The sequence below is a fragment of the Amblyomma maculatum genome, chromosome 4, assembly GCF_055883805.1.
Source record: "Amblyomma maculatum isolate TAMU_Amacu chromosome 4, ASM5588380v1, whole genome shotgun sequence".
NCBI lineage: Eukaryota > Metazoa > Arthropoda > Arachnida > Ixodida > Ixodidae > Amblyomma > Amblyomma maculatum.
In genome coordinates this window covers 149,736,827-149,759,445 of record NC_139347.1, presented here as the reverse complement: position 1 = coordinate 149,759,445, position 22,619 = coordinate 149,736,827, and the positions used below count along the sequence as shown (strand labels likewise).

The 22,619-nt window shown below is 45.6% G+C and overlaps 1 protein-coding gene across 9 annotated transcripts in view; it reads left to right on the top strand.

Moving 5' to 3' along the window:
- The first annotated feature begins 214 nt into the window (after window positions 1-214).
- The window catches only part of LOC146193294 (phospholipase A1-like), a 95,833-nt gene continuing 73,428 nt past the window's right edge, over window positions 215-22,619 (top strand). For 4 of the 9 annotated variants that reach the window (XM_084602673.1, XM_084602671.1, XM_084602668.1 and 1 more), the window contains exon 1: window positions 16,159-16,321. The gene's annotated coding sequence lies outside the window, so the exon portion shown is untranslated. Of the gene's footprint in view, window positions 283-1,520; window positions 2,123-16,154; window positions 16,322-22,619 lie in introns of those variants that run through there. The other 5 variants (XM_084602667.1, XM_084602666.1, XM_084602669.1 and 2 more) reach the window with 5 other exon arrangements.

Sequence of the window (22,619 nt, the reverse complement as noted above, 5' to 3'; positions counted from 1 at the left end):
CCTAAATTTGTCAAAGAGAACGTCCTTAGCGTGCGACCAAACGGAAACTGAAATTTGTCATACACGGGGCTTCGCCTTATTTGGTTGACAGCTGACGAAACATGAAGGCTATAGACATTTTAAAGGCAGCAGACGTACAGAAACGCAAGCGAGTGACTTTCGCGCCGAATTATCGAATCCTGATTAACTTCAAGCCAGGCAGACTCATGTAATCAAACCTTCACGTGCAGTGTGTGCGAAAGAAGAGATATCCATGTCAGCTATACAGCCGGTTTCCTAAAGGTGTGCATTGTTTGCGAAAATATGTATGTGCTGATTTTGCAGCCAGACTTTTGGCACAGTTAAATGTCTTACTCGGCGTCTTTATGTTATTTTTCTCCCTCGTTATTTTTCCCTGTTCGCTTTAAATAATTTATGCACTGCGTTTGTATTCTCTGTCCTTTGAATGACATATTAGTTGCATAATAGCGCTTCTGTAGTATTGTACTTTCGCCACTTGTCGAAGTGCACTGGCATTCCGCACTGGCATTCCTTAAAGGGAAGCTGAAGCGATTTTCAAATTGCATGAAATTCGGTGGTTGGAAAGAAGGGGTATTGTTAATCATGTGTGTTATTTTTTTTTCGATTCTGGCGATAAGAAAAACAAACATCGCTTGTTCAAAACGCACCGCGGTCATACTCCCGTCGCTACCGGGAGCGGCGGAGGCGGGGCGTCGAAACTGGGAACAGGCGGCTGTGACGTGAATTAGGAAATGCCGGGCGGCCGGCCAGGCCGGCCACGAGTTTTACACGCTTGCTACGCTCCGTCCCGCGTCTTGGAGATCTACGGATCAGCGCAGTCTGCTGCTGGTGTCGTTCGTTTTCTCCATTTCTAGCATTCTGTGCTGAAGGTTCCGCGCCTGCAAAGATCCCATGAGGTCAACCAGCAGATACGCAGCTGTTGCGGAGTGGCACTCCGAGCTGTTCGACGCCCTCCGACTAGTAAGCCTCTTTTGCTCATGTTTAAAATAAACGTCGTTTAATGTTCGAAAATTGTTTTCTTGTGTCATTAGAAAACAAGCATTCCTGTGAGTGCGTGAAGTAACTGGTGGCTAGCAGCCCGGCTTTCCGTGGTGCGAACTTTGGTGGTCCAAGCGACATCGTGCTTTATAGTTCCTAGCGGATAAGAAATTTTCGGCGCTGTGGGCCTCTGTCATGAAAAGGACAACAAAATCTTGCCTTTGGAATCCGCTGTGGTTTGCACTGATAATTTGCATGCTGATGACTATAATCGAATATTGGCAGCGATTGCGGCCATTTGGGATTTCAATTAAATCCGCACAACTGAAGTCTCTGGCTGTTCTGTCATTGTTCCCGCACCTAATTAGATTAATACAACAGCTGCACGGCTGGTTTCACCGTCGTTAAGCTTAACCGAGAATACTGCATTAAAACGCGATTCGCGGCTCACTGTTGTTACACAGCTCGCCGCCCTTCTCGGCTACGTCAACAGTTACCAATTAGGTATAGCAAACGAAATGAATATGAACGATAGAATGAAGCTGCATTGCATTAGTCATTTATGATGCAGTGTCTGGATTGCCGTGCTGCTCGCGCGGCAACAGCGCGCTAAAGCATCGTCCGAACGCAGCACTGCCTCGACATCCCCCACCGGCCGCGCTTTCCTCTAGCTGTCCATGGATCATTTGCGCTAGCATCAAGAAAGCGTGCTCAAATTTATTGCTGTCTTAAATAATAAGCGCAGGGATAACGGAATGTTGGAAACTAACCCTTATTGAGGCTCGCTGACGCGTACCGAGATGCTGGTAGGATAACTGCGATACAAGCAAGTTTCTCTTCACAGCTGTGTAGCGGCAGTCGCCGGTGCCGTCGCTGCTCATCCGATCTTCTCGTACGCATATATTAGCCCATCTTCTGAAGTATACGCAGGGATGAATGATACCTTCATTTCGTTGTGAGACAAAGTGATTTGCAGTAAGCAGTTCTACGAGTAGCCTGTTTACTCCAGCGCCGCTCAATTTCCAAACGTCGTGTGCTGCGGCGCCGATCCGAAGCAAAATATAGGCCAAGTGACGACCAGGGAGTGCGCTCATCGGCCACGCTCGCTGCCGGCACCGCCCTGGTAAGCTGGCTTCATCCGGCGCTGCAGGCGCTTCGAACATGTCTTATTTCATGATGCGGATGAAGCCGGACCATTTTCGGCCTTGCGTTAAACAGCGCACCAAAGTAGCTGCATAGATATATAGGACGGGCAGGTGCAGCTGCCGTACGCTTGCGTTTGTTGTTGCGCCGTTGGGTGATACTCTAAGGTTGTATAAAGGCGCTGTCGACTATGATTGCATCATATACAATGCCTATTCCTTTCGTTTCTACTTAGACGGGAAAGACGTGTGTAAAGGGCAGTGGTTAAAGCGGGCCAGGTCTTACACTTTTCGACTCACGCAAATGTTCTGACTTTGCTTTCGCTGTCGACGTACTCGACAGCGTCTTTCATAGAGCAGCCTTTTTTTTTTAAAGGCTAGTTATTCGAACGCGTACGGTAAGGGGTAGAGGTGTTGTACATTGTTCGAACAATAAATAACATTTTAGATCAAGCTCTCAAGACTCCTGGGCGCTGGGCTCGCATATACCCAAACTTGACGTCATGATGGGTCCGGGCAATTACAGACAACAGCGGCGTTTGCTTGGTGGGCGGTCCCGCTGGTGCTCGTTTTCTTGTAAAAAAACAGCCGTTTGCCCACCTTTCTGCCGTTTTTAAGTATGATAGTCTTGTTCAGCGGACAAAAAACTATAAGATGCTGCACATAACTAATGTTTTGAGGAATATACTACAGCTTCCCTTTAAAACACGTTCGAATTTCAGTCTTCAATGCATTCTTGTCTTTTCTATCTTCGTTAAACCAATTATGGCGTGGAAACTCCTGTTCTGCAAAGGCGAAAAAACCGACTGCTAGATTTGAATATACGGTTTGCAGTGTAAATGCGGACAATTCTTACAAGACAAGCTTCACGGCACATCGCTCACCGCTCCTCTTGAAGCAGTCCCTTTGGTGCTGAAGTAGTCTAAACTTTGTTCTTTGGGGGAGGCATGAGATCGTGCGGTGGCTCTGTTATCCGTTAGTCACGCAGTGCCTTTGTCTCGTTTTGCGACACAATATGAGCGGTTCGACGGACAACAACGCATTCTCCATTGCCGAACTCTAGAAGTTTTCACGGAAATGTAATTTGCGGCCCACAACAATGAAGCGTGCAAATTCTTGCCTATTCTAAAAAAACCAGTGGGTGAGCATTGTGGGAATACATTGATTTGTACTCTGGACGACGCGCACTGGAAGAGTCGCCAAATGGCCTTCACCCCACAGGCGGCCTACTGCCAAATGGCGCACCCGTGGTCAGTGATAATCAAGCCACTTCCATGCTAGTGACAAACTACCGGCTGTCGGGTGTGCGAACAGCACCTGTAATAAATTGACCACAAATTTAGGCAAGCTTCTCGCGAAATGCTTGCTTTTAATGGCTCTAGCGCATGTATTGTGTGGGCCATGGGCTAAGGTCGGAGCATTTCGGGCTGTCTTGCTGGGAACTCAGGTTAGATATGCACACGATAGATAAAGGGAGATGCCTTGAGGTAGAGGTTTTCTGTAAGAAACGTAGCCGTGTATCAGACATACTTGTGGTGCTCCTCCCCGACCAAGTCGTTAAAAGATTGTTTTGCAAGCACAGGAAGCAATAGAAGATACATCTGGGCGAGTTGGTACGGTGACATGAAAAAAACAGCGTACAGACAGTGTTATACAGTGTTTTTTTTTTTTCAATAAACTTCAGTTGCGAGTCAGCGCCTGTCCTGTTTGTTCTTCACCTCCGTCCACGTCCGTAGCGCTGTTTTTTTATTATGACAGGAAGCAAGCTATAAAATCTCCCCTTGACCTAAAAAGAAAGCTCCAACGACCTTCTTCGTGGCCGATACGATAGGATCACCTGTTGATGCAGCTCTTGGAAAATGTGAAACCCGAGAAGCTGTCATTCTCCCCGTGTGAACTGGAGCAAAGCCTTTCATTAAAAAGGGTGAACCCGTCCCACTGCCATCGTAGAAGCAATCATTTTACATATCATTTTTTCCCGTTAAAATCCCAATGTCCGTGCCTTCAAGATGCTTAGAACGCCACTAACACTGCTGGGAGAATGACCGTGATTAGCGCATTTAAACCGCGTTGGCATAGGGCTTTAATTGATCTTTATGAGGCTGTTAAACTCGTCAATAAAATGACTAACTCTGCCGGGGTAATAGCCTTTTTTATTGCCCAGCTGAATTTAATGGATCATCATGGTAGGTATGGGAATTTATGACAAAGAGTGAACATTCTCTAGCTGTGATTTATTGCTAGCGCCGCTTCTTGAGATGCACGACTGTAATCTAGCACTTCTACAAACATGCACTCCAATAAATTAGGGGTGTAAGCTTATGAAGATTTTTAAGGTTCATTGCTTCAATTCTAGTTGAGCAAATGTCGTTCACGTTTAGTCACTGGCATAAGCGCTGCAAATTGCAATTTTGGAAATTCTGCCTTGCTATCTTTCCACACGTTCAGGAACATGTTTGAAGCAAGAATACGTCTTGCTAGCGCCACTTGCTAGGATAGCTAAAGCTTGTAGGAAAACTGCATTTTTTTCAATTTAAGACCACGGCGGCATCACGGCATCAGCGACTGTATTGAGGCGAAATCCTTTAATGGCTCATACTCTCGGCTTTCGTGGTCGCATTATATCTTTCAATCCGCTGACGTCATCAGAAAAATAAAAATCTAGTCTACATCGGGAATCTGACCTCCATCCCTCGGAACCCCAGTCGAACGCTTTAGCCTACTACGCCAGGCAAGGCATCATTAAAGGCGTACCATACTTCTGCTTGTCTACCGTTAGGATGATAGCAGCGATGAAAATGATGCTGTGATTATGTTAATGACAATAATGACAGCATGATAATGACGGTGCATTTACTTGATAATGACAATAAGAACAAAGACGACATACCTTGTGCAGCAGCAACGCTCAGGCTTTCGCCTTCCTGTAGTGTAGATTCAACAGCGCTCTCATACTTTTTTCCCGACTACTGAAAAGCCACAAACAAAAAATACAACAAATTTCTCTACTCGACAAAAATGTGCATATCGGTTTGAAAAACCAATTTTACACAACAAGGTATGCATTCAATTCATTAACATTGGCTTTTTGTATAGCAGCTACAATGCCGAAAAGCAGCTGACCTTTAACAAAACTTTTGTCCGCATCCTTCATGGGCTGCAGTAGAAAAAGCCTCTTCTGTAATACATCGGACTACTTTTTTCTGGTCACCTGTAGACCTCAGTTGCAGGCCCAATGGTGATGGTTCTCGCCCAGCAGCCATCTACTAATGCCGCCAGCAGCGACGCATCACCGCCAGTAAACAGTAGACTGAAAGCGTGCCTAGACTATCACGCGCAGACCTGTTACTTGATAAGCGCTTAACAAGCATCGCCTCCGCATCGAACTGTCATTTTCGAGGAGGAGGAGGACGATGAGCAGGAAAGGCACTCGTTTGCTACCCTGCACTGGGGAGAGGGGTAGGTGGGTATAAAAGTTGTGGGTGAGAGAGGGATGGTTGAAGACAGTACATTCACATCACATCACGTCACAGTCATATCACGTAACATAAAAAAAATCATAGCTTTTTGATCTGTCCTGTGCTTTTCATAAAGCGGAGAACACAGCAGACGATCGCTGTAGACAGGGACCTAGGATCTTAATTTACGTCAGTGGGCGTCCATCTAGATGCTCCAGCGCACGGCGTAGACACTGTCTTTCCTCGCTGTATATGGGGCACTCACAAAGAATGTGGCCTATAGTCTCGTCGCACCCGCAGTTTGTACATACAGGGCTATTTGCCATACCTATCACAAAAGAATAAGAGTTTGTAAATGCTACACCAACGCACAGACGGCACAGCAAAGTTTCTTCACGTCGGGGTAGGCCAGGTGGAAGCCGGAGCTTCAGGTCAGTGTCGAGGGATTATAGGCGGCCGTTCGCAAACTGGTCAGAATTCCACAAGGAGAGCATGTGTGCCCACGAAATACAAAAGTGGACAAACATTGTTGTTTGTCACATTTGAGTGCGCTGTAAATTCGAAGGAATGACCCCACACTGCAGCCTTTCTTTCATAGGAAAGAATGCATCAAATAGCGATTTGGTAATCAGGCGGTGAAGGGGTGCCGCTAAATAAGCAACTTTAGTGAAGACGGCAACATCGATGAGTGCCGTGCAGGCTTCTGCTGAATTTTGAGCGGGCTCGAGGACCAAAAACAAGAAAAGACACACTTCTCGACAAATTTGCTGCGGTTTTGGCTACCTTTTGTATTTAGACAACCCTGACCGTTGTGAGCTCTGGGTATCAGCTGCTGAATAAGCGGAAGTAGGGCTCATCTCGTTCTTGCTGCGAAGGGCTCAACACATACCAGTAGTGGATGAAGCGGTAGTGCTTGAATATCTGTTGTAGTTCCTTGGTAGCCGACTGCTTTCTGTGCAATACGCGTTGAACTGTCTTGTTGTTCAACCTAAGAAGCTCCTTATGGCGCACAAAATGTTCCTGTTCGTCTCCAAGAAATCGCTTAATTTTTGCGTAATGGATTTTGTAATGATATCTTTAAGGTAATTTTGTCTCATTTTTAGCCAATACAATTTGATTACTTTCAATATTCTTACCGGGCGTCTACCTCTACACATTTCCAAGAGCATGGTGGGCCTCGGTCTTTCCCGCACCCCGACGGTTGCTCGAGTGCTTGAGTTGATACTGGTGCAGTGGCCGTTGACCGGCTTGACCTACCCTGGTCGCTCCCTCATCTTTATTGGTTTAGTACAGCGCGCCACATGTTTGCACCAATACGCTACCTCGACCCGCTGGCGGACCAGCCTCTTCCTTTTCACCGCAAGACGGACGACATGAAATCTGCGCTCAATACCGACCTTTCTGATCACAATTTATGCGATCTGCCAACTGGAAATATCAGCAAGCTAGTTGCTAGTTCCAGGCTTTCGGCTGACGAATAATTGAAAACCAGTGCCTCGAATTGGCGAATGTGGAGAGTGCGTCGGCTGCTCAACGAATTGATAGAATTCGATTGGCTCAGGCGCCGGGGCGTCCTCCCCATGCGACTGCGCATTGCCAGATAGGGTGTTGGTCAACTATCAGTGTGCAAACTGTGGCGCTGCCTAGAGTCGCTCACGCGAGTTTTTTGAATGTGCGTTCAGGAGAACTGCGTGATGGCTTGTATATAGAATATTCAATATCATCGTGAACCATGAAACGAGGTGTTACCGCGGCTTCTTTGAATACTTAGTGGTTACTGTTGTTCTGTTTGTGTTGTAGTGTAGCAGGAATACCGCTTAGTTGCGCCACTCTCCCGTTTGTGCAATGTACATAGCCTTTCAGAATCTGTGTCTGGTCATCTACAACTGTCTCTCTGTTCAGTTAGAAAGATCAAAATATTAAACATTCAGAGGATCAAGGAAGGTAAATGCACAGTATCTATTGCGCTTCTTCTGTTGGCACCTTAAGCGTCTCATAGGGGAAGGGAGGAAGATGGAAATAACAGTAGAAAGAGAGAACTAGTTCCCTTAGTGGCGGGCTACGAAACAATTTAGAAAATGTGGGGATCTTTAATATGCGCTGACACCTCACAGCACACAACCACCTCTCCTGTTTGCCTCCATCTAAACTCAGCCGCTGGCTGATGGGATCGAACCCGTGGGACCAATTGGCGCCGTTTCAGTCAATATTATCTTTTTTTTGGTGGTAGACAATATGCATTAAAGAGTATCTTTGCCATATCTTTTTTAAGTTTGTTAAACAATTAGCTGTGATTTAGCTTGTGAGTAAACGTGGAGCTACCCGAGAGTTATCTGCATCACTACGCTTATTCTAGGCTTTAAAGTAAAGACATCACTCTGCATATAGTAGCTTACTCTTGGGTTTTAGCTTATTATTGATATAGGGGGCATATTTTACCACTATTGGACCACATATTTGACCCCGCGTCTTCCGATCCAAGCATGACTGTTTTCCCGCTAGTCCGCCTGTCACTGCACTGGTTCATAACCCGAGCATTCCCTAGGTCCGCGGCATCTTCAAGTGGCCATCGGGAGGCTTCCGCTCAAATTGAAGCTCGCGCGTTGTCCTCGAGAATACGATAATGATGCACACGAAACGCCTATACGGGCTCGCTCATCGCAAACTTGAGCACAACCCATCGTGCACGATACGTCTGCGGCGCAGAACATCGTTCAGCACGGTCGCAACACGGGCACGCCGCGCCTTCCTCACACGCACGAGAATTTTGCGTCAGAGTGCTTTGAACGCGTAGTACGCAGTGGGAGTTGTCATGACGAGAGCAACTATCCCTCATATATCAACCAAGCACTACTAATTTTACGCTTTATGCCGTTAAACACTAGAAATATAATCCTTGCTCATTTTATATTACGGTTGCATCCATGCGCCGTACCAAGGGCCTGTTCGCACTTTCTGTGGCTGCTTCTAGCTTAACTACCACTGGGAAGTGATCACAGGTCAGTCATCACAACTCAGGAAATGTAGAAAGTCAATGCCAAAGCGGAGGGAATGTAAACCCAGTCTAGCCGGTTTTCGCTTTGTGCCCCTGCTCGCGTGGCTTCGAAGTTATGTCCGTGTAGTGCAACTCAAGCGTCTTCCATGCGTAATGATCGAATCTGCCTCCGAAACATTTTTAGCGTGATAGTTCGAAACACCCTGTACATGGCCCCTGATACCGTGTGGTTCGTCTCAACACAATTCAAATCCTCGAATAGGACATGGGGCATGTTATCCAGGAAATGCGACGCGATACAACGGAAGACCTCGTTCCTCAAACCACGCGTGACTGGCGCGTATACGTTCACAAACCGAGTTCTGTGCAGTCTAGAAAGACGTGTATAAGAACTGCGAGTTTATCATTTCCATAGGTGCAGTGAGCGCCTACCCTTTAAGCTAGCAAGAAAATGATCACGCCTACGTTACAAAATCGTCTTTGCGTTGACGAAAAATATGCACTTATAATTAAACGAGAATCGGGATGGTGTAAATGTTGCACGTTAAAAGAAGCAAACCAAAAAGAAGCCATGATAAGTCGAAAAATGATAGAACAAAACTATACTAATTGAAACAATGGACCAAAGCAAGCGACAGGCTCACGTAAAATTTCATCAGGAAAAATTTATAGGCATGACCAGACACCAGCTTTAAAGAGATGCTGCAGCGACGGCAGGGAGGCGATGAGGTCCCGATTGCTCCGAGCCGCGAAAATGTCCTTGCGCTGCCCTCGACTGTGGAACCAAGAATTGGAGGCGGCACTTTAGACAACTACAGTGCGGCGAGGCGAAAGCTTTTAAATAAAGCGCGTTGGCTATTGACTGTTCTGTGCAATCTTTATAGAACTGTTCATGACTGTTCACTGACTCTTTAGCACCTTTTAAAGGATTTGAAAAGGTTTGAAATTACAGGTTTATAACGTCTAATAAAGTATGTGACTTTTTGTGGGGACAGATGCGCGCACGAATGCACACTTAAAACGACTAGAACGACTCATGCAAGCATGTCAATGACATGACTTACCCTTTCGGCACCATACATCATACACATTCAGACATGACTGTTTATTCCAGCATCTGATCAAGCAATATCACACATTACATTTTGCTTCAAATTTTTGAGTGACTTTTGATGCCAACATACCCACACTAAAAATTTCGTCTGATTAAAATGCACGAGTAAATAAGTGGTACATCGAGGAAAACAAATAACGCACCAATAGCACTAATAGAAAAAAGTGCCGATGAAGAAGAGCAAAACGCCTATGGAAAAGTGGGATGACAATCAGCTTTAACTATCAACGTGTAATAAAAAAAGTACTTGAAAATGTCCAGCGTTGAAGCCGGCGAGGTTACGGCAACTAGTGGCATCTGGCCCCTCCCCGCTTAATCCTTCGTCATATGCCACTTGGACGCAGGAACTGCATCATCGTTCACTTCCCAAACTTATTGAGAACAGCCAGGCTTTCTTCTTTCATTTGAGCATACCTACACCGTCATAACATTCTTGTTTAGGCCCCGAGGGAATAAACAACGCAAAAAATAAAAGAAGTAAAAGTAGCACACCACAGGCAAAAGAAACAAGAAGCAAAGCAGTGGGTTACGTGCGCCGTTCAGCAACGACGCCTAGTTTCTAGGGAAAGCGAGAGGAAAATAAGGCGCAGTTATCTCAGAAGGAAATAGAACAAAAGTGGGATGCTTATTGGGAAACAAGGGTGAGAATAGTGCTTCCTGTCCAAATTAAAAAAAAGCAGTTCACAAACCGCTCGTTGCCTGTCATTCGATAACTAGTTACGGACCAAAGAATTTATGAAACAGTGTATCCTGGCTGGCTAAAACATCTGAGCAAGCAGGAACGAAAGGAAGAAGACAAGGGAAAATATCTTGAAGGAGACGGCACTGTGAAATAGATTAAATAAGCTACAGTTGAGCCATTTTTCAGAGAATATATGGTGACCTCCCTAAATGAGAGACCAACAAAGTACAGCAAGAGTGATGTTAGGTGTGTTCCTGAGAAAGAGCACAACCCTCAGAATAATGATTAGGCACGATGGAGACAGATGACAAGCCAGTCACATCTTGATGAAGAATGATGGAAATGTATTTAAAGATCATATAGAGGAGAGAAAGAAAGTTGCGCTGGTTGAGTAACACAGAGTTGCCACTGCTCTAGCAAAAGGTTACATGTCACGCACAAATATATCTCATACATAGAGCACTGCTTAGTCCGCACACAGAAACACTTACGTGCTGAACATGAAGTCGCCAGTTCTCAAATAAACTGATAAACCGGGTCTGAAGGCCAGTTTGAATTGCAGTGGGCGGTGACATCAACTGACCTGCTCCAAACATTAAGCAGTCAAACGTACGAGCATAGGATAGGATAGGAAATTCGTTAGGTTATCTAGGAGGGTCTTGTGCTAGTAGCAGAAGTGGTCCATCTTCCGCCTTCTCACAGGGTCGGTGCCCCTATTGCAGGGCTCCGCTGAGCTTCGCTGCTCGCTGGGCGTGCTGGATTAGACCTAGTTGGCAATCCAAATCGCCGCTGGAGAGCCGGCTCTCCCACTGTTCCGCACTCGGGTCTTTACGAAAGCTGTCGTTATTTCTACATTGCCTCGTGATGTGGTATAACGAAGGTGTGCTACCACACCATGGGCAGGTGTCCCGATATTGTGAATTAATAGGCACCAACCTTGCAGAGTTGACATCAAGCTGTGGCCGAGGTTCTTAAGTATATAAAACAAAATCGTAGAATACCCCCCTTAAGCTCATCCCACTCGTCGACTCAGCCATGCTTCCGCCACCTAATCGGAAGAAGGGCTGCAAGAGTAGGAGCGGAAGGTGTGTAACAGTTCTCTCTCTGCGTTTGCTATGCAGAAGGGGATTACCGGGCCTGCAGAGTGTTTCTGGTAAGCACATCCTGGTTTCTAAGCTGGGGGAAGCGCCGCTGCGGTCGCATCTTCGCTATGCAGGGAAGGTGGAGAAAAAAAAGAATTTACTCCCCCACCTTGAGTGAAACTTGAGCGCGGTGTGTGCCAGTGGAGAGGAAAAATAAAATGTTTTGCAATCCTGCTTCAGGATCGAGGCTCGACCACCCTATCGATGAAGTGCGTGCTATGCACTAAGGCGCAATATACAACAAATATTTTAGGGCCTCTTAGATGTCTCTCACAGGAGAATGGCGAAAACCCACACATCCTCTCCTATCATTTGCCTCTCATCGCTATACATCTTACTCATTCACGTTCAGTTGCAGTGATTGAACTCGTCGTTCGGCCTATTGCTTGTTTTTCGTCATGAGGAGTTTGCCTAGTTATTGCAGTAATTATCACTCATCACTAAGCATTTTACTGATTTCCGATCAGTTGCAATCATTTCAAGTCGTCATTTCACATACTGGTCATTTCGTAGTCGTGCAGAGTCATATCTTGTCATTTTAGTCACTACCACTCACAGGTAGGCATAATTGCTCATTTCCAATAAGTTTCGGCCTTACAAATCATAATCATTTCACATATTGGTCATTTAGTAGTCATTATCTGTCATGAGTATTGCCCAGTAACGGTGATCGTGACCCCTGATCGCTAAGAATTTTACTCATTTCTAATTAGTTGCAGTCATTACAAGATCTGGGTTGACATATAGATCGTTTCAAGGGATTTAGCCACAATAATTATTATTTTACTAACTAGCATCAGTAGTAACTCTGACACTGCAATTTTTTTCCATCACTGGTCACCATCAATCGTTTTTATTTTAATCTCCCTCCTCACATGTCCGCTTTTTTCGAGTCACACATCACCGCACAGATTCGATGCACCGGGAGGAGAAAGATGAGTATAAAAGGCAGAGAGGCTAACCCGTAAGAGCGTAAAAGCAACCGGTTTGCTACCCTGCACTAGGCGAAGGGGGTGAGTGAATATAAAAGTTGTGAGAGAGGAATGGCTGAAGTTAGTACAGTCACATCACAGACATGCCACATCACATCACGTCACAGTCAAATCAATTAGCATAACAGCAAACACAGTCTTTCGATTAGGCCTGTGCTTTTCATAAAGCGGAGCAGTGCCTGGGAGACCTTAACCGCAGACGATCGCCGTGGCCAGGGACCTAAAATCTTAATTTCAGTCAATGGGCGTCCATCTAGATGCTCCAGCGTATGGCGCAGACACTGCCTTTCCTCACTGTATATGGGGCACTCACAAAGAATGAGGCCTACAGACTCGTCGCACCCACAGTTTGCACATGCAGGGCTGTTTGCCATGCCTATTATAAAAGAATACGAGTTTGTGAATGCTACACCAACCCACAGGCGGCACAGTAGTTTATTCGCGTCGGGGTAGACCAGGTAGAAGCCGGATCCTCAGGTCAGGGTCCAGGCATTTTAATAGGCAGTTCGCAAACTGGCCAGAATCCCACAAGGAGAGTGTGTGTTCCCGCGCAAGAGCGCGAAGCCTGCCCGCTGCGTCTGCACTGGAAAAGGGGATCAACACATAATCGCTGCCTTGGTGGGCTGTTCGTGTGACGTCGCCGCCCGAAGATTTCCCGCTATGCCTCTGTGTCCTGGAAGCCATTGGAAGATGATGTCCTGTCCTCCATTAATTGTACAATGACGAATTTGTCGTATTTCTCCAACGAGGTCTTCATGGGCTCCACGGCGAAGAGCCGCTTTTAAGGCTTCCAGGGCTGCTTTTGAATCTATAAAAATAGACCACCGCTGAGGGCTCTGCTGACTGATATTCCTAATTGCGACACGAAGAGCGGTTAGCTCTGCATCTGTTCAAGTAGTGTGGCGAATTTTTCTAACTTTTATTTTTGTATTAATTGAGAGTATGACCATGGAGCCTGAAGAACTCACGGAATTCACTGAACCATCGGTGTAGAAGTGCAAACGATTTGCATGGTGCTTATGGAAATATGCAATACCAATTTGCTTTAGTTCTGTCGGCGATAGCGGAATCTTCCTGATGCCGGGTACTGAAAGAAGTACGTGTGGTTTATACAGGCTCCATAGTGGAGAGGACAGTCTAGATGAAGGGTGTAAACTGGGACGGCAAAATAGCGCGATGCGCATCCACGGTCTCTGTAAACAATGTACGCGGCCTGGTAATATGAAGACTGGCCAAATGATGACAGGGAACCCGGGACATTTTTACCTTCACCAAAACACGGATTGCATAAAAATACGATAAAGTTCAATAATCAAGCAACGTATTCTTAAATATTATTAATGAAATGAAGAAGTTGTGAAGGCCATGGAGAATTGGCTAATTAAAAGTGTTTCTTGACTATAATCGTTTTCAGTCATTGGACGACCACATTACCTTCATTTCTGTGCATATATGTGTGCCGGCATGAAGTGTGAACGGTGCGAACAAGGACAGGATAGAATAGCGAAGCCTCATTGCACATGCGTTGGGCAGCTACCTAAGAGGCAACCTACACCAGCTACACCAGTGCAGCAAAAGTTCATTTTAGGTATTGAAGATTTCCTACACTGGTGTAGGTTAAAGAAATGCCCCTATTGCCCCAGCGGCATGATGCCATGAAGCTGCTCTTTAATTATCCAGACGTAGCAACAATCCGCTAGAAGTGCGCCCGGTGCACGCTCAGAAGCGGCGAGAGCAGCGTGTTGGCTGTTCGAGCAGACGACTAGTCTGTTTGCTCGGAAATTGAGTTATTTGTTTAGTCAGCGTTACGAAAGTTTCTACCTGCTCAGAAGTCGGGGTGTAAATATCTAAAAAGAAATATCTAAGGGTTGGGGCCATTTAATGTTGATTTAAGTGGGAAATTATCAGCGCACGTGCCGGAGCTCCATAGGCACGCCAGCAGAACCTGCGGAGAGGCCCCAGAACATGTGTTTCTCCTGGCGGCTGCCCTCTCTTCCAGCGCTCGCTGCAGTGCGGCCGCGCCGTCGGAGCACCCCTACTTCTTCCACCGCGGGCGAAGCATCGACCGTACAAACGCTCCCCATGACTTTCCCCCAATAAAGGCAAGTACGTGAGCAATTGCTGTCAGCTTCTTTTTCATGAATGAAATATGGGGAGTCCACGAAAGATTTTGATAGATGATCACTCCCAGAAAGCGATGGCTGCTTTCGTAGGGTATTGCTTTACCATCAATGCGTACGGTGTAAGGTTACATGTTCTTGCGTGCAAATGCAACTAGCGAACACTTTTCAGTTGATATCTGTAGACTTTTGTGGTGGAGGTAGGCCGCAACTATATTTGCCGCCTTTTGAAGCCTCGCTCTAACCTGTGGGCTTGTAACTTCTGATGCCCAGATACAGATGTCGTCTGTATATATTAAATGTTGCGCCGATTGTGGTATTAAGTCGACAAGCCCGACAAGAGTAAGATTGGAAAGCGTTGGGCTTAGTACTCCGCCCTGTGGGACTCCACGGGAAGTGAAATTAGATGTTGGGCCATCCTCAGTCTGCATAAAGTGAGATCTGTTGGATAAATAACTGCGTATCCAGCAAAAAACACTACCGTTTAGCTCGGCAGCTTCCAGAGCGTCCAAAATGGCCTGGTGATTGACGTTGTCATATGCGCTCTTTATATCCAGCAACAACGCCACGAGTAAGCGCTTCAAGATTTGCTGGCGTTGTACAGAGGATACCAGGTCCACCACTTTGTCAATTGAAGAGCGTCCACGTCGAAACCCTGACATTAAATCCGGATATATACGATAGCGCTCCAGGTACCACTCAATGCGTATAAGCAGCATTCTTTCCAGTATTTTACCAACGGAACTAGCCAGTGCAATGGACGGTCTGATGTCAAGTCCAAAGGCGATTTGCCAGGTGTCAGGATGCCCCGATTACCCGTACAGCTTCCGTGCGCAGATTATCGCTCCATGATGTAGAAATGCTGTCGCAATAAATAAAATCGCCGTTAGAAAGCAGCTTGGAATCAGGCAATCTAAAGTGAGAAGAGACAACCAATATTCTTAAAAACATATCTGCTGCAGTAGAAACGTTTTATTCAAGTTGGTTGTTGAACTTTCTTCAACAGGCAAGGAAAGGTTGTTAAAAGCATTGTAGACAGCCTTGAGAAATAAGAGGAATAAGCGCAGACGGGTTACGATAGCATCAGTTATACAAAGGCTGGCAATGGAGACTGAGGAATATTAAATGCATTCATGAACATCCATCATCCAGATACTATGAAAACACGGAAGATTCTAGAAGTAGGCGCTTAGAATACAGCTATTTGTGCTTGCCCAATGCCACGGTTAGCTAGAGCTGGTAAAAGACCGCTGTTCTTAGACTTCCTGGAAAAAAGAGCACATATGACAACGAAAACACGGATCTGCGGCGGAACGTATGATAATAATATGTTGGCGACAAGTAACCAATTTTGTGCAGGAAATATACTGGTATGCTAAAGTACAAATTACAACGGAAGGGATAATAACTACGGGGACTGTCGACGCATGCAAAAGACAGAATTTTATCAGCTTCGCTCTTCAATCTTTATATGACAATTATGATAATAACACCCAGGAGAAAGCATTAGAGAAGTAATTATCTCAAGCACATCACACGGAAAGGCTGTTAAACGGCGGCAGCCTGGTTTTGTGCGTGCAGGCGATATTACACATTCAGCAGGAAGACAGCGACATTTGCAAAATCTAGTTATTTTGTGTCGAGACGAAGGGGACACTGTTTGCTCCAATATTTCAAGTAAGTCATGGAATATTAGCTTCAGTGATAGAATTTCGCAGGTGCTTATTACAAAGCAGTGAAATATTAGGAATAGCAGAAAAAAATATCTACTGGTATGGGTTAACAAAAGACTAATATACTTCTAAAAGCACGAACAGTCTATTGGGTGAAAGGATGAAATTCACCCGGGGATAATAAGGCATTGGGCATTGATGGATTGTTGTAGGAATGAGATACTGAGAGCTATTTGGAAAGCATTTGCAGTACTGGTTTCAAATGTTTTTTGTTGCGGTCTTTTAACTAAACGGTTCACAAAAACTTCAGTGTTGATTAAACTGATGCAGAGGAGGTCAAAATGTAAAACTGTCAGAGTTAACCTCTCGAGCAGAATGCGTGCTATCAAACACAAGTTGCAAGAGTACAAAGATACAAATTTGCTAATATCCGTGAGCAACTACCACATCATCAAATTACATAGCAGCCTGGGTACGTTACTGGTATGAAAAGAACATGTCGGTGGGTTAGTTGTTATCATTTCTCCGGATTAATTATAGTGAAATTTAACAGACTATCACAGGAGAACAAAAGCACGCAGAACAGCGCTAAACTCATATCTGCCGACACGAGCTCCTTTCTCAGACAGAAGGCGATAGATCTTGTACGAGTTGTTGAAGTAGCAACAGGAAAGATAGGTACGTTAACTTGAGAACATGACGAAGGGTAATCAGACACAAAATGCACTTTACTTCGAAGCCACATATGTCGACACGAGGCCCTTTCGGAGACATAGGCCGATAAATATTGTAAACCATTTCTCATATACTCAGGGTAATTTTGGCGATTACTCTTTGTTTTCTCAAATCAAGGAATTTATTTCTCATCGTCGCTTTAACAAGCCGCGCAAGAGATATCGGCTCTTCAGGAAAAGGGGCTTGCTCCAGCAAATGTGCGTTTAGCGGCGACCTCTCTCTTTACTTTCTGCATTAGTCTCTTAATTTCAGCTGTCAAGAATACGCAGAATGCGGTTATAGCTTTGTGAGAAAAACTATTTCATGCTATTATTGAAAAGCCTTCATGGCTAAACTGTTTTAACGCGTGAGGGTAATGAGTTCCATAGTATTATACCTGGGAACAAAAGAATTCGCTTGCTGAAATTGGTGTTGCCTCCGAGAGGTAGCACATGTTTGTTGTAGAAAAATCTGTTTACAGATTACTATTTATGGCGGATGATGGAGAGGCCGTAATTACAATTTTACCACTACGGCTCCTATATATAGGTGTTGCTAGTCTTAGATGGAGCAGGGTCAAATAAATGACAGATAATAAAATTCGTCTACACGCGGGCAGCAGTAGTGGTTGGGGAAAAGGTAAGGATTTACAGCACAATATGGTAACCTGTGGATCCTAAATATATGCGTGACATATATACTTCCCGAAGTTGTGTATGCAGCATGATACGTCATTGGGAATAAATGCAAAATAAAGTGCCGGACCGACATGTAACTCAATGTAGTCTCGTGTACGAAGAAACACCCTAATACCAGAGGGTTGAATTTAGCAAAATATGTCAGTGAGCATAGAAGATTTCAAATATTCGTCTAGTAGGACACGAAAAAACTCAGCACAATTAGAAAGAGGTGCGATGTCGTTATTGAAATAACACAGAGTAATATTATTCGATACCTTAAAAAGTGAACGACGGTAAATTAATACCTTATACTTGATTTCAAGCTTGTTCATTTGATGCCAGTTTTCTAGAACCTGAGTGCCTGCTTTCGGGAAAGCAGTTTTGTGCTTAAAGCCATAATTACAGTCGAGGTCTCAAAAATTTTGAAAGCTGCTGTAAAGTTATAGCACATGGTGCCCATCCACGGAAAACAGGAAATGAGACGGTAGAAAGAGATTTGGACTGCATATCAAACTCGAGAAGCTCAGAGAAAAACATTATATGAAGAAAGCTTGAGCAAAGTCGAAATTAATTTTGGAAAGCTAAATTATTTAAATCGCATTAAAAAAATTGCTAGCAAAGTGTCCTCTAGATATTCAGGACGCAAGGACAGAGGAATGCGTAGCATCTAAGGGCAGGTAAGGACGCAGAAGGTAAAATGGAAATAAATTCAATAAATAACAATAACTACATCGACTCTAGCAAAGGCTTGTAAAGAGAGATCAGAGAGAAAATTCAATTTGCTGATAGATGAAGGTTCGTACATGCACGATGTACAAAGTATTTTCCCCAAAAATTTAAATTAGGTGGTATCTGACTTCTAAGGGCGGGGATGAATGGTACTGAAAAAGCGGACGCCATTTTCAATTCTTCATTTTTATCGCTTATGTGCCTGGTAGGACTAACAACGTTCGTTCGTTAAGAGAAAGATGGCGAGCGGGAGCGACGATAATAATCAGAATTCCTTCTCTTCCACTCTTCATTCTGCAACGTTTTGAGTGGAGAAATATCGGAACCGCAGCAGTTGCTGAACATTCTTACCAGCCCGTGCACATATATGGCGACGGCACAATGCTCTTTTAGAACGCAGTAAATTTGTGCTCTCGGTTGCATTGAGTTGACATGCACAAATTTGGCATGTCGTTTAGCAATCAAATGTGTTGCTTGCAATGCCTTCTTAGTAACGAAACACTCGACTTATCACATTTTAAAAAGATGTAGCTGTCGCCACACCTCGGAAATTAGAAAAAATTACGAGACTCTTTGGCGACTGAAGTAGTGAAAGGCGAAAGCCTGAGTGCCGCATTCTGCCCCACATTTGCTGCCAATGTGGCGGTGAGTGATGCTTCGAGTAAAGGGGGTGGCTACTGTTTCACAATTCTATCTACTTTTATGCCATTATACATGTGTACGCGGAGAATTGTGACAGATACATCGCCTTTTCTATCCTGCACATCTACCGCAAACGCCGCTAATGCCTGCTGTACTAACGCCTCCTAGACATATTGGTCTGCTTGTGTTTGCTGTGTGTTGCGGCGATTGATTGATTGATTAAAACTTTAACTTCCACCGATTTAGGAGGCCCCCTACTCCCCGCTCCTGGCACGCAGGCCTGAGAAACGGGGGCTGGAACCTCCGCGACTAAGGACTGGCGAATATACATTGGTTATTTGCGGCCTCAGCCGCCAGGCGGACGGCTTTCTGCTGGTCAGCGGGGACGTCGCTTCGCAGCAGGGTTACCCAGGCTTCTCTACTTTTAATGTTGTCCCTAGCGCCCGGAGACTTAGGGCATTCCCAAATTATATGGTCGAGGGTCCCCCTCGCTTCGCAGGCTTTACATTTATCGTTTTTTCTCTCCTCTACCTGGGTGTGAAACAACCAGACAGGGTTCGGGAAATTTCCGGCTTGTAATCGCCGCCAGGCTATGGCCTCTTTATTATTTAAGCTAGGATCCGGTGGCGGCATCAGACGTCTTCCTAATCTATAATTTTCGATTATTTCTTTATAGGTTTGCAAACGTTCGTCCATCGCCTGGCAGTCGGGCGGCTCCGCGTTTGTCCGGAAGTAGAGATCTCGGGCTAAACCATGGGCCACCTCGTTGCCGGGGACGGACGTGTGTGCTGGGACCCAAATTAGGGTGATTTTGCGATCAATTTTAGTTGCAGCTTTTAGAATTCGGGCGGCTTCTTGAGACACCCTGCCTTTTCCGATATTCCAGAGAGCAGTTTTACTGTCGCTAAAGATCAATATAGCCTTCGTTCCGACGCAAGCGAGCGCTATTGCGACCTCTTCAGCCGTGTCTATGTTTCTACTTCGGATGGTGGCGGAGACGACTGGTGCGCCGCTACCATCGACTACCGCGGCGACTGCCGCCCCTGATAGGCCGCTTGCAGCGTCTACGTAGGCAACTTCTTTTACTCTGAATTCTTTTGCACTTTTAACCAGTGCTTCTGCTCTCTTCTCCCGTCTCTCCTTGTGGTATTCTGGGTGCATGTTGCGGGGGAGAGGACGGACAATGATGTTCTCGCGACATTGTGGTGGTAGGAAAACCTTGTCGGCTGTGCCCCTATCTATTTTTCGACCCACCCATTCTAAGATGGTTCGACCCGTGCTCGACCTACTTAATCTTTCATGTTGGGCGATTCTTACCGCTTCAGCAAGTTCCGTCCAGCTATTATGCACTCCCATTTCTATCAGGCGTTCCGTAGAAGAGGAGATGGGTAGACCCAGCGTCCTCTTGACGCAATGCCTGATGAGTGCGTCTATCTTTTCTTTTTCATTGGTCCTGATGTTGAGGAACGGTGTGGCATAGCATATTCTACTTATTATGTACGCCTGCATCAGTCTCAAGAGGCTTCTCTCTTTGAGGCCTCTGCCTTTGAATGCAATCCTCCTAAATATTCCTGTTACCTGCGTCGCGTAGGTAGTGAGTTTTTTTATCGTTCCGTCATTATACCCGTCCTCTTGAATAAAAAGTCCGAGGATTCTGATTTGCTGGACTCTTGGTACGGTTTTGCCGTCGACCTTTATTTCTACGTTAAATTCGCCCTTGCACCTCATTGATTTTGGATTATATATGAAAAGTTCGAAGAGCACGAAAGACCCCTTTCGGCCGCGTAGGACACAATGGTGTCCACCGCCGCCTGTAGGCGTTCCTCTATGCTGCCATCGCTGCCGTTGTTCATCCAGAGATTAACGTCGTCCGTGTAAATGCTGAACTTCAGGTCTTTTATGACTTTAAGGGCAGCAGGAAGGCCTCTCATCACCACGTTAAAAAGGAAGGGGGAGAGCACCGAGCCTTGCGGAGTTCCTTTACTTCCCAGGTGGACAGTGGGGGATTCTAGGTCCTGAAACTTTAGTTTCAACGTCCTGTTTGTCAGGAAATCCATTACGTAATTATATGTCCTCTCGCCGACTCCTAATTCCTGTAGTCCCGCGAGAACTGCCTGGTGTTTTACGTTGTCAAATGCTTTTGTTAGATCTAGTGCTAGAATTCCCTTCGCGTCTCTGGATTTCGAGTCAATTATGTCATGTTGTAATCGGAGCATTACATCCTGTGTGCACAGGCCCGGTCGGAACCCGACCATCTCATGCGGCCACAGGTCGTTTTTCTCCATGAAATTAGTTAGCCTTGTTTGGATTACGCGTTCCATAAGCTTTCCAATGCATGAGGTTAGAGAAATAGGTCTGAGGTTTTCCAATTTCGGGGGCTTGCCAGGTTTTGGAATTAGCACAACGTTTGCAGTTTTCCACTGCTGGGGAAGACGACCGCTACTCCATACTTCTTGCATGTAGTTGGTGAGTGCCGTTATGGAAGCGTCGTCTAGGTTTCGTAGCATTTTATTTGTTATTCCATCGGGGCCGGGAGCTGATCGCGTCTTTAAGCTAAGGATTTCAGCTCTAACTTCCGCTTCTGAGATGGGCGCGTCGAGGGCCTCGTTCGGTGGGCCCGCGTATTGCCTAAGAGGGAGGGATGTTGTATCGCCGACATATGTGTCTACGAGTTTAGTTATTAGTTCCGCGTCAGTCCCCTCGAACGCGTGTCTTGCCTTTGCTATTGTTGTGTTTGACTGTGTTTTCGAACTGTCGGGATTAAGAAGATATCGTAGCAGGCTCCACGTCTTTGAAAGGCTCATGTTTCCCTCCATTTCATCGCACCTGTTACACCAGTTTTCCTCGCAATGTTTAATTGCATAAGCCTCAATTTCCATGAGGGTTTCTGCCCAATCGTCGATATTTTCAATATTTTGGTCCATGTTGGCAGATTCCCTAATTTGTCTGAATTTCTCCCATTCGATTGCGCTGATGATCTTTTCTCGTCTTACTTTGACTCCCCGTTTAAGCGTTATTTCGAGGACGTAATGATCGCTTCCAAAGTTGAGCTCTGTGTTGTTGCACCTAAGCTCCTCTATGTTTTTGGTAAATGTTAAGTCTGGGGTTGTGTCTTTGCTCACACTGTTTCCCACCCTCGTCGGGCAGCCAGAGTCTGTCTGCAGGGTGAGGTTTAATTCGTGAAAATCTTCCCATAACTGCCTGCCCTTCGGATCTTGCCTATTATATCCCCACTCTTTGTGGCAGGCGTTGAAGTCTCCTACAATTAGCAGGGGGTTAGCTCCGGCTGCCTTCATTGCTTTGCGAAATAATGTCTTGAACCTAACTTTGCGCTGCTGAGGAGAGCTATATATGTTTAGGACGAAAATACTGGGTTCCTTCTTCCTGCCCGTGATGATTTCAACGATTCTAGGTAGTGACGAATGAAAGGGCACACGGACACCTGGATCGGACGTCCGCTGGGGTCAGCTTCGTATTTGCATTAATCGCTTTGTGACGTCGTGACCTGTCCTGACGGTACATCGTGCGCCCCTTGTC